This window comes from Rana temporaria, chromosome 4 (assembly GCF_905171775.1).
Source record: "Rana temporaria chromosome 4, aRanTem1.1, whole genome shotgun sequence".
NCBI lineage: Eukaryota > Metazoa > Chordata > Amphibia > Anura > Ranidae > Rana > Rana temporaria.
The window spans coordinates 64,179,196-64,191,119 of record NC_053492.1 but is presented as its reverse complement, the minus strand read 5'-3'; the positions used below and the strand labels follow the sequence as shown (position 1 = coordinate 64,191,119).

The window sequence follows — 11,924 nt, the reverse complement described above, 5'->3', positions numbered from 1 at the left end:
GACACTGCAATAGGGGGGACCCTATTGGTACCCCTTCTCACTGGGGGACAGGGACCCATTCTCCCCTAGGGACAAGAACCCCATCTCCAGACTATGCTGGCATCGGTAAAATCTGAATCCCCAGCCGCATGCCCTCTCAGGGTGAACTGGCTTTGTATTCATGATGCACCTTAAAGTGAGGTAAACCTTAAAGGGTCAGAACACCCTTTAGTAGTTGCAATGTTAATTGGAAGACAGACTTCTACAATCTCCGATTTGTAGCTATTCACTCAACTGAGCTCCCAGTCTCTCACTAGACTTGCTATTCCACTGCTACTGGATCTCTAAGTTCCTCCAACCTTCTCACTCAGTATCTTGCTCAAGCGTCAACCCCCCCATCCCTGCTGGATTCCTAGCTTGGTATCCAAGATACGACTGAAGTGTCACCCCCACTGGCCTGCTCAACACACAAGGCTGCTCTGCCTTCGCTGGCTGGGTCTCTGGCATGACACCTGCTGAAGTTTCCCAATTCTTCACCGTCCCCGGTTGGTGAGAATAGTGGTCCCTGGTAACAAGGTGGATGATCCCTTAGTGGTGACCGCTTCCCCTCTATCTCTGACCACGACACGTTCTCTGGCCAGCAGAACCGTAACTTATGGTTGGACTGCAAGCCGCAGTCCCAACCCTACGCTGCTCTCTTGCTTCTGGATAGGCCCTTAGCAAGCCTATCAGACAGATGTCCTCGAGATAGGCCTCAGCAATTCCAGATTTGAGGTGAAATCAATTGATCTATCAATTGGTCAAGGCAACTATACCTGTCAGGTAAATTTACTAGCAACCCCTACTGCCTATACTTTAGAGTGCTACATAAGCATACATTTAATTCCGTCCCTTAAGTAGAAAAAGGTTGCTGACCTGATACAGTATATCTACATGTACTTGACCATGTCACATCTCCATTGGGTCCACTTCTGTATTTCCTATCCTTTAATCATATGTCAAAATTTTGGTGATATCACTGTTTAATCTCACTTCAATTGAAATGTTTTTAGTTTTGGATAAGTGTCAACGATTTACTTCAGTCTTTGACCACCATTGAGCAGTTCACCCCCCACTTCCCTTCTCTTTTTGTATATCAGGTGTATTTAATATGAAATAAACTCAATCTTGGAAGAACATTGTAATACATAACAAAAATTGCATTTAGGTTATCTCTGCCTTTTGAGTGGTTTTCATTTTTGATATAATGGCAGTGGGAGAAGAGTGGAAAATATAAAGATCTTCAGTAAATTTACATTGTGAATTCATGTGGTCAGCACTTCTGGCTGTCAGCAATAGGGTTGTCGGTTCAAATCCCATCCATGGCACTACATGCTCTCCCTGTATGTGTGGGTTTCCTCCTACACTTCAGAGACGTTCTGGTAGGTTAATTGGCTCCTGTCTACACTAGCCCTAGTATATGTGTGAGTGACACGTAATACAATTTCCAATATCCCTTTAGATTTACTTTCAACTATGTTGTGTAAGGGCCTGCCTGATTTTTGTATACACATTTTAAGACTTTAGGTTTGGCCACAGAAATGAATGAATTGCACATCTGGCGAGAGAAACGATGTTGGCTAAGCTTTCCTATTTCATCAACACTTTGAAGCCTACACAGTATTGTATGTGGAAGCTGAAGTTTCCCCATCAATCACAGTACACTCTGCTGAGCCTCTTCCCAAGAGTACTAGAAGCTTATGAAAGACTCATGCAAGGCATCATGCTCCAGACAATGGAATATTGCTACAAATGGTACTTGCATGACATGGTGCCAGACTCAACAGCACCCTTCTACTCAACCTAGCTAATGAGGTGGATTTTTCTTCAATTTTCAATGCACACACTTTTAGAGATTCCTTCAAGATCGGGTAGAGCAACCACCCACAACCTGTCTTGAATAGCATGCTGTGTGATCCATCCTTGATGCACTGTTGTAATTGGTTGGCAAGGACAGCATCTGGCATTATCAATCCACTAAAGGTCCATTACAACAAACATGCTTTTGGCTATGAACATGAAGTGCTTCGGAGAGTAAAAACTGATGGAGAAGAATCTAGTATTGTTAGATGACCAGATGCTTCTAAAGGGTTATGATAAAACTCCAGACTGTTTTTTGTTATTCTGGAAGTGCCAGTAGCTGTGGGTGATCAGGTTATTCACTGGATTAAAAGTAATGTCTCGATGAGAGCCTTCGCATCATGCATCTACAGGACTTGTAAAACGCACCATGATCCATACACTGTGAAATTTTACTACAAATGGTACTTAAATGAGGGAGGCAGAGGCAGACTCAATAGTACCAGTCCTACTCAACCTAGCTAGCCTAGAGTTTCTTTCAAGACCAGGGTGGGCAGCCAACTCGCAAAACCTGTCTTGAATAGCATGTTGTGTGATCCATCCTTGCTCCCAGATGCTGTCATTGCCAACCAGGCGCCATAGTACATTATCAATAACACTTGTAATGGACCGTTATTGAAATGCATCAAACATCTTGGCTATGACCATGAAGTGCTTCTGAGAAAATTATAGAGAAAAATCTAGCATTTTTGGATTAATACCAGCTTCATCAGAAGGATTATGATAAAAACTCCAGTTTTTACTCTGGAAGTGCTTGCAGTTGTGGGAGGACATGTTCACTGGATTGAAAGTAAAGTAAATTTATAAATATGCAAAAAACCTAATTTATGTAAAGTAATGACTGCATCTGCTGTCTTTCACTAGGTGTGTGTGTGTGTGTGTGTGTGTGTGTGTGTGTATTTTTTTTTTTTTTTTTTATATACCACCAAATGTTCACTGAAATTTTTTTCATTTTTATATAGGTCAATATAAAACGATATACCCCCCAGTCAAGTCACATTTGTCACCTTGGGCCCGCTTCTGTATTTCCAGAAATTTAAGTCTTTTGTGGTGATATAATGTTCAGTCATGTAAACTTGACTCCAGCTTAAACTTTTATTTTTGGATCGTGTCAGGTTTTTACTTCTGTCCACCATTGGGGAGCTTTTCTATTCTTCTATTCTTGGCTCTCATGATGCCTGTTCAAGAACTAGGATAGAAAGGTGGTGACCACAATGAAAACCTTGCAATAGTCTTCTGTGTCCTTTTTTTTATTTTATTTTTTATTGGAGTTTCTGCCTTGAAAGGAAGTAAGGGCAAATCCCCTTAATGGAGGATTTGACATTCGAGCAAGGTTCTAACCCTTCCACACTCTCTTCATTTCAAACAAAATACACTTTGGATTACGTTGGGCTTTAATTGCTGATTTCCATGGGGACCTATGATGCTCATTCCTGGTAGTTTCAGTGTTGCTCTGCAAGTAAAAAAATATATGGTAGAATTCACCCTTGCAACTAAGGTCAAAGTCTTAAATACCTGGGCCTTCGCTATTATAAATTTGTAATTGTGTTCTTAAGGCATTAAGCCTCTATTTTGGCACCTTGATTCTTCACACCTTGAGAATCCCAAATTTCTGGTATATGGTGAGGATAGACCTAGTTTTGTATAGATGTTGGTACTGTAAAGAGGCGGAATCTGTAATATATCATTATTTTTCAGTCCCATCATTGCTACTCAAGCAAATGACATGTACAGGTGAAACTCGAGAAATTAGAATATCGTGCAAAAATTTATTTTTTTCACTGATGCAACTTTAAAAGGTGAAACTAATAAATGAGATGGACTCATTACATGCAAAGCAAGATAGTTCAAGTCGTGATTTGTCATAATTGTGGTGATTATGGCTTACAGCTCATGAAAACCCCAAATCCACAATCCCGGAAAATTTGAATATTGCGTGCAATCAATAAAACGATTGTACATAGAACAATATCAGACCTCTGAAAAGTAGACGCATGCATATGTACTCAGTACTTGGTTTGTGCCCCTTTTGCAGCAATTACTGCCTCAATGCGGCGTGGCATGGAATCTATCAGCCTGTGGCACTGCTGAGGTGTTATGGAAGACCAGGATGCTTCAATAGCGGCCTTCAGCTCTTCTGCATTGTTCAGTCTCATCTTTCTCTTGGCAACGCCCCATAGATTCTCTATGGGGTTCAGGTCAGGCGAGTTTACTGGCCAATCAAGCACAGTAATCCCACAGTCATTGAACCAGGTTTTGGTGCTTTTGGCATTGTGGGCAAGTGCCAAGTCCTGCTGGAAAATGAAGACAGCATCCCCATAGAGCTCGTCTGTGGAAGGAAACATTAAGTGCTCCAAAATCTCCTGGTAGATGGCTGTGGTGACCCCGGACTTAATGAAGCACAGTGGACCAACACCAGAAGATGACATGGCTCCCCAAATCAACACCGACTGTGTGGAAACTTCACACTGGACTTCAAGCATCTTGCAGTGTGTGCCTCTCCATTCTTCCTTCATACTCTGGGTCCTTTGGTTTCCAAATGAGATGCAAAATTAGCTTTTATCAGAAAAGAGGACTTTGGACCACTGAGCAACAGACCAGGTCTGTTTTTCTTTAGCTCATGTAAGACGCTTCTGACATTGTTTGTTGTTCAGGAGTGGCTTGACAAGAGGAATACGACATTTGAAGCCCATGTCCAGGATCTGTCTGTGTGGTGGCTCTTGATGCACTGACTCAAGCCTCGGTCCACTCTTTGTGAAAGTCCCCAACACTTTTGAATGGCCTTTTCCTGACGATCCTCTCCAGGCTGCGGTCATCCCTGCTGCTTGTGCACCTTTTTTCTTCCACACTTTTCCCTTCCAAATAACTTTATTAATGTGCTTTGATACAGCACTTTGGGAAAATCCAACTTTTGCTATTGCCTTTTATAAAGCTTTCCCTCCTTTATGGAGGGTGTCAATGGCTTTCTGCACAACTGTCAGGTCAGAAGTCTTTCCCATGTGATTCCTACTGAACTAGACTGAGACCATTTAAAGGCTCAGGAACCGTTTGCAGGTGTTATGGCTTAATTAGCTGATTAGAGTTGGACACTTTGAATCTAGAATATTGCACCTTTTCACAATATTCAAATTTTCTGAGATTGTGGATTTGGGGTTTTCATGAGCTGTAAGCCATAATCATCACAATTATGACAAATCATGGCTTGAACTATCTTTGCATGTAATGAGTCCATTTTATAAATTAGTTTCACCTTTTAAGTTGCATTAGTGAAATTAACTTTTGCACGATATTCAAATTTTTTGAGTTTCATCTGTATCCCAAAGCCGTGGGACTTCTGCTGGGCTATGCCTTTTTGGATGTGATGTCAGCAGCCTCTGAGCTGTTGCTTAGTGATCTTTTAAAGGAAAGTAAAAAGTTATACTTGCCTTCTCTGTGCAGTGGTTTTACATAGAGCAGCCGGGATCCTCCTCTACTCGGGTCTCCTGGCCTTTCCATCCTGCCAAGTGCTCCCGGAGCAAACGGTAAGCTTGCTCCCGAGCTTGTTCATTCACACACAGCCGTGGCTTGGCTCCATCCCCTCTCTCTCCTCATTGGCTCACTGGCTGTAATTGATGGTAGCAGGCGCCAATGGCTCCCATTTCTGTCTCAGCCAATGAGGAAGGAGAGTCAAGGCTCTAGTGTACATTGCTGGGGGTTGGGGGGAGGGCTGCTGCACACAAGTTTTTTTACTTTCATGCATGAAGGTAAAAAAACTTGAGCTTTTACAACCACTGAAAGTAACACAATAATATTCCCATTTGCTTCCCTCTGGCAGCTATATAAGGTTATTTAGGGATCTGAGGGGAAAGGGTAGTCAAGCACAGTAATGAACACTAATGGAGGGCTAAGACATTCAAAGTGGGATGGGGCAGTTCTAAGGAATTTACATTCAAAGCACATTCAGAAGAATATTGTGAGCAAAAAATAAATTCTGTGCTGTAAATTTTTTAAATGCTCTTTTATAAACCATTTTTAAGCCGTCTTTTATAAAACTAGATGCTACCTGCCAATTGTGAGGTTCTAACCAGGTGCCTATTGAGGAGCACAGGGAAGGTAAAATAGTTTCATGAAGCTTTCGGCAGTTTAAACATCTTTTACAAAGCTTTTTTTTTTATTTGTTTTAAAAGATTCAAGGCATGTAGAAAGTAAAATGATTATCACTATAATGGTACAAAGAGACAATGGGGTTACAGACCAAAATGGCTAACAGAAAGTAGAAAATTTTAAGTGTGTGATTTCACAGAAAATTAGGGGTGTGTGGGAAAGTGTAAACTACCTGGTTAAAACATCAAAAATAAAAACTTGCAACTGTAGTTTAGAGTTAAGTGATACAATATGCCAACGTGTGCTGGTGGATTCCTGGGCCTGCATTGTAACAAGCTCACGCTTCCATGTCCTTGTCTTCATCTTCTGAAGATTCATACACTGCTTCCTCTGTGGGTTCATCTTGTGTTTTTCGTCCTGTCATATTCACCTCGAATTTTTAAATTCTCCAAGTATAACGAATACAGTTTGAGATGCAAAGAACAAAGGATTATTTTTTAATTTTTTTTCAAGGTCCTCCAACGCATTTGTTGAACATGTTCAGTGCTTCTTTTGTCAACTTCTTACAGTGAGCTGGTGGAGAAATGTTATAGGCACTCTTCTGCCAGCAGTGGAAGGCCTGGTACATCTCATCTGCCACAGCACCTTCCCAGGGATTGTCGCTCATTAGAGCAACAAAAAACTGCAAAAGCCTAGGAATCTATGCTTGTTGTCACAATCAAATACTCACTCTTCATTGCACACTGCTCTGGGGACAGATTAGATATGTGACACTGAAATCCCAATACTGCCAAAAGGCCGAGATAGGCCAAAGTCACACAATTTGACAATGTGGCATTCCTTGTCCATGAGCAAGAGGTTGTCCAGCTTCAGGTGCACCAATCTTTGGCTATGCATGTAATCCAGACCCCTAGCCAACTGTGGCGGCACAGTGTTTTTGTCATTATTTCTGGAATTCCTACCTGAAATATGACAAACCTTTTTGAGACATTTCAATAGTGGTTTTATTGTTGATTGGCTTTAATTGTGTTAAAGGAATCTGCTATGCTGATTTGCAGCATTCAATTTACCCCCAGATGAAGGGTGTATGGATCGCCAAAAAAAAACAAAGCAATCTGTTTTTTTTGTTTTTTTTCAGTGGTCACCTTTTTCATGCAAGTAATATTTAGGGAGAACAGGGTTGATTATTTTGAAGTTTGAAACATGTGGAAGACCTTCATGTTCCTAGCAAAAAAGAGGGGCGTAAAGAAAAGAAAATGGACATTTCTGCATGTTTTTATCTCGAATATTATTTAGGTACTTGTATAGTGCCGTCAATTTACGCAGAGCTTTACAAGAAAAGTACTGTATTTGCTGGCGTATAAGACTACCTTTTACACTTAAAAAAACTGGCCAAAAAGCAGGGGTCGTCTTATACGCCGGGTCAGCTGCTCGGATGCCTGCCGGATGTGCGGTAATACTGTATGTAGCTTAGCCAATCCTGGTGAGCGATGTATTCAAATGAATACAGAGCCTGTTTGGATTGGAGTAACAACCTCTGCCAATCCAAGCAGGCTCCATACAGAAGCCTGCTTGGATTGGCTTTGAGAGTCAGAGAGGCGTGGGCTGATGTTACAGCCTCTACCAATCCAAGCAGGCTTTGTATTCATTAATAGAATACATCGCTCGCAGTGATTGGCTCCAGCTACAGCAAGAAGGAAGAAGAATATGGCTCCAGAACGAAGAAATATGAAGCATCGGAAGCCTAGGAAGGGGGGGTCGTCTTATACGGTGAGTACAGGCAAAAAATCTTAAAAAAAAATGTAAAATTAGGGGGTCGTCTTATACGCCCGGTCGCCTTATACACCGGCAAATACGGTAATGTACATTCACATCAGTCCCTACCCTGAAGGAGCTTACAATCTAAGGTTCCTAACTCGCATTCCTATACTAGGGCCAATTGTAGGCAGAAGCAATTCAACCCTCCAGCATGTCTTTGGAGTGCAAACTCCAGGCAGGTAGTGTCCTGGTCGGGATTCGAACTGGCAACCCTTTTTACTGCTAGGCGAGACTGCTACGCACTACACCACTGTGCTGCCCAACTTTAGTTTGTATGCCCTTTTTGGTAGCGATCAATTAACTTTAGCTGACTTGTCATGTATTTTATCTACTGGGACTTTAGCAATTGCATTTGTTTGAAGCTTTTGGCTCCATGCACATTAGCCTAAAAAAACTGTGTAGTGGGTGGGGGTGTGGGTGGCTAAAATTTGCTTCCTTTTTTTTGGAGCGAGACCCTTCTTGATACAGCACGCTCTCACCGTAGCCTCAACAGGCACTTGTCTTTTAAAAATCATGTAGTTGTAAAGATGGAATATTGATTGCTCTCAATGTCTATATTGAAAAAAATGTGGAGATGTTGGCAGTAGCAATCAATTTTAGCATTTTCTTTTTCATAAAGAATTTTTTTTAAACCTGATCGTTGTCTGTGACGATTCTTTGTTTTAATGTTCTTGGGGGGGGGGGGTTAAGCCAGCAGCTTTGGGGGCACAGGAAACTTGCTATGGGACAGGGGGGGCAGAAGACACTATGGGAGTGATGTGAAGATGGGACACTGCTTTGGGGGACCCCTTCTCACTTGGGGATGGGCCCCCATCTGCAGACCATGCTGGCTGATGTCAGCCACCCTTGGGTGCCAGAATGGGGGAGGGGGCAGTAAAATATAAATTCCCCCAGCCACATGCTCCCTCAGGGTGAACTGGCTTTGTGTTAGTAAAGAACCTTAACCACTAGCTGACGGCCGTACGACTTTCTACGGCGGCAGCGCGGCTCTAGATCTCTAACAGGCCGTGTTTTTACGGCCACCCCTTTCCTCGCGCGTGCTCCCGAGCGCGCAGCGGGGAACTGCTGTGCTGGCCGTGTCCCTTGGACACAGCCAAACACAGATCGCGGTAAATAGCCAATCACAGCGGCTATTTACAGCGCGATCTGTGTGGCCAATGAGAGATGATCTCATATGTAAACATATGAGATCATCTCTCATTGCCGACTCTCCCCTCCTCACACAGACACCGCGTGTGAGGAGGGGAGAGCAAACTGTGAGTAACTGGTCACTTTTTTTTTTTTCAAATCGCTAATCAGTACCACCTGTGCCCACTAGTACCACCTGTGCCCACTAGTACCACCTGTGCCCACTAGTACCACCTGTGCCCACTAGTACCACTGTGCACCCACCACTGCCACCTGTGCCACCTCAGTGCCATTTGTGCCGCCTCATCAGTGCCATCTGTGGGCATTTGTACTTTTCTGGCTTGTTAGGGTCTCAAGAAATTAGATCGTCCTCCAGTACATCAGGTGTGATCAGATGTGATCATTTTTTATGACTTGCACTATAGCTTGTAGACTCTAAAACTTTCACAGACCAAATTTCCAAAAACTTTGGGTTATTTTTATCAAAGGCATGTAGCAGTATAAATTGTGGCCAAAATTTATGAAGAAAAATTAATAATTTGCAAAATTTTATCACAGAAACTAAAATTTTTTTTTTGGTCTTATCATTAATTGCGCAAAAAAATAAAAAACAGAGGTGATCAAATACCCTCAAAAGAAAGCTCTATTTGTGGGAAGAAAAGGACAAAAAAATCATTTGGGTACAGTGTTGCATGATTGATTAATTGTCATTCAAAGTGTAAGCGCTGAAAATTGGTCTGGTCAGGAGGGTGTTTAAGTGCCCAGTATGGAAGTGGTTAAAGTGAGGTAAACCTGTACTGTTATTACCATGTTGGGATTGTTGATATCTTCATTTATTAGCAGTTGAATGCAGCCCTTAAGTGGAAACAGTTAGCTGCCCCCTAATGTACAGTATACCTACATGCACTCAGCCATGTCACATCTCCATGGCCCCACTTCTGTGTTTCCTGTCCTTTAATCCCAAATCCAAGTTTAGGTGATATCACTTTTTGATCTCCTAAACCTCCCTTCAACTAATATGTTTTTTTTAGTTGTGGATAAGTGTCCAAGATTTACTTTGGTCTTAGACCACAATTGAGTAGCTTGCTCCACACTTCCCTTCCCTTGTGTATATCAGGTGTATGTAATATGAAATCAAGTCATCTTAGAAGAATATTGTGATGCATAACAAAAATGGCATTTAGGTTATCTCTGCCTTTTTGAGTGGTTTCCATTTTGGGTATAATGGCAGTGGCAGAAGAGTGGAAATGTAAAGATCTTCAGTAGATTTACATTGTGAATTCATGTGGTCAGCACTTCTGGCTGTCAGCAATAGGGTTGTCTGTTCAAATCCCATCCATAGCACTACCTGCCTGGGGTATTCATGTTCTCCCTGTATGTGGGTTTCCTCCCACACTTCAGAGACTTTCTGGTAGGTTAATTGGCTCCTGTCTACACTAGCCCTAGTATATGTATGAGTGAGTTGGGGACCTTTAGGCTGGCTGAATAGTACATTATACAATTTCCAATAATTCTTTAGATTTACTTTCAACTATGTAGTATATAAATTAAATCTTCTTCTTTTTTTTTTTTTTTTTTTTTTTTTAAATTGGGCCTATTTACTTTTTCTATTTAGGTATATTTCTTTATACTCCCTGAAAACGGTTGAAACGCATTGAGAAGTTGGCTTACACATGATGTATGGTATTCACTCCTCATCGGGAGTACATGATATTATATTGGGCATTAGACCAGAAGTCATGCTGTATAGGCTAGAGGAAATTTACAAATGAAGTGTTTAGGTTTGACCTCAGATTATATTCTATAGTTGGTAAATCTAAGGGAAAATTGTGGCTAGAGCCTTGGATTGCAAGTTCCTTGAGGGCAGGCACTGATGTTATGAACGTGGGGAAAAAAATGCATGAATTGCACATCTGGAGAAAAAGATGAAGTTGGCCAAGATTGCCCATTTCATCAACACTTTGAAGCCTACACGGTAGTGTATGTGGAAGCCGAAGAAGTTTCCCTATCAATTGCAGTCTACTCTTCTGAGCATCTTCCAAGGAGTACTAGAAGCTTATGAAAAGGACTTGTGCAAGGCATCATGCTCCAGATTCGAATATTGCTACAAATGGTACTTTCATGACATGCCACCAGACCCAACAGCACCTGTCCTATTCAACCTATCAAATGAGGTGGATTTTTCTTCAGCTTTCATTGCACACTTTGATAGATTCCTTCAAGATCAGGAAGAGCAACCACCCACAAAACCTGCCTTGAATATCATGCTGTGCGTGCCATCCTTAATGCACTGTTGTACCTGGTTGGCAAGGACAGCATCTGGGATTATCAATGACTGTTGTAATGGACCTTTAGTGGATTACATCAAACATGCCATTGGCTGTGAACATGAAGTGCTTCTAAGAAGAATCTAGCATTTAGATCAATGGTTCTCAACCTTTCTAGTGCCATGACCCCTTGATAAAATTTCCCAATTGTGTGGACCCCTAACAGTAAAATTATTTTCATAGCATGGGTTGTCGGTACCCAAGACAAGTAGTTTGTACCCATAACCCATGGGCATTTAGCACTCCCTGAGTCCCTTCCACCCATACAGTATTAAACCCCTTATTGTGGATTTTAGGATGTACCACTGTTTTCCTTTCTTTCCCTTTCTTTCCCTTATCTCTATCCTAATTTTTTTTCCCCCATCCCTCCCTCTAGCCACATTTCTTATTCTCTTAAAATGTTTCCCTTTTTCTTTGTCTCTCCCCCTCTTTTCTTCTCCCTTCCATATATTCTCTATTTTTATTCCTTCTCTTGCTCCTTGGTGGGCTGGTGGGGGGGGGATGGGATGAGTGGCAGGGTTGGTGGGGGGAATGGGATGAGTGGCAGTGCTGGTGGGGGGGGGGGAATGGGATGAGTGGCAGTGGGATGGGAGGGGAATGGGATGAGTGGCAGTGCTGGTGGTGGGAGGAATGGGATCTGTGACAGTGCTGGGGGGAGTTCTGATCAGCCAACGTAGGTGCTCTTGAATC

At 42.2% G+C, this 11,924-nt stretch overlaps 1 protein-coding gene and 1 pseudogene across 1 annotated transcript in view; both read left to right on the top strand.

Annotated features, from left to right (window-relative positions):
* The window catches only part of LOC120936263 (protein eva-1 homolog C-like), a 583,492-nt gene that overhangs the window by 126,462 nt on the left and 445,106 nt on the right, over positions 1 to 11,924 (top strand). The gene's annotated exons all lie outside the window — the stretch shown is intronic.
* On the top strand, positions 1,553 to 2,726 carry LOC120936266 (annotated as a pseudogene).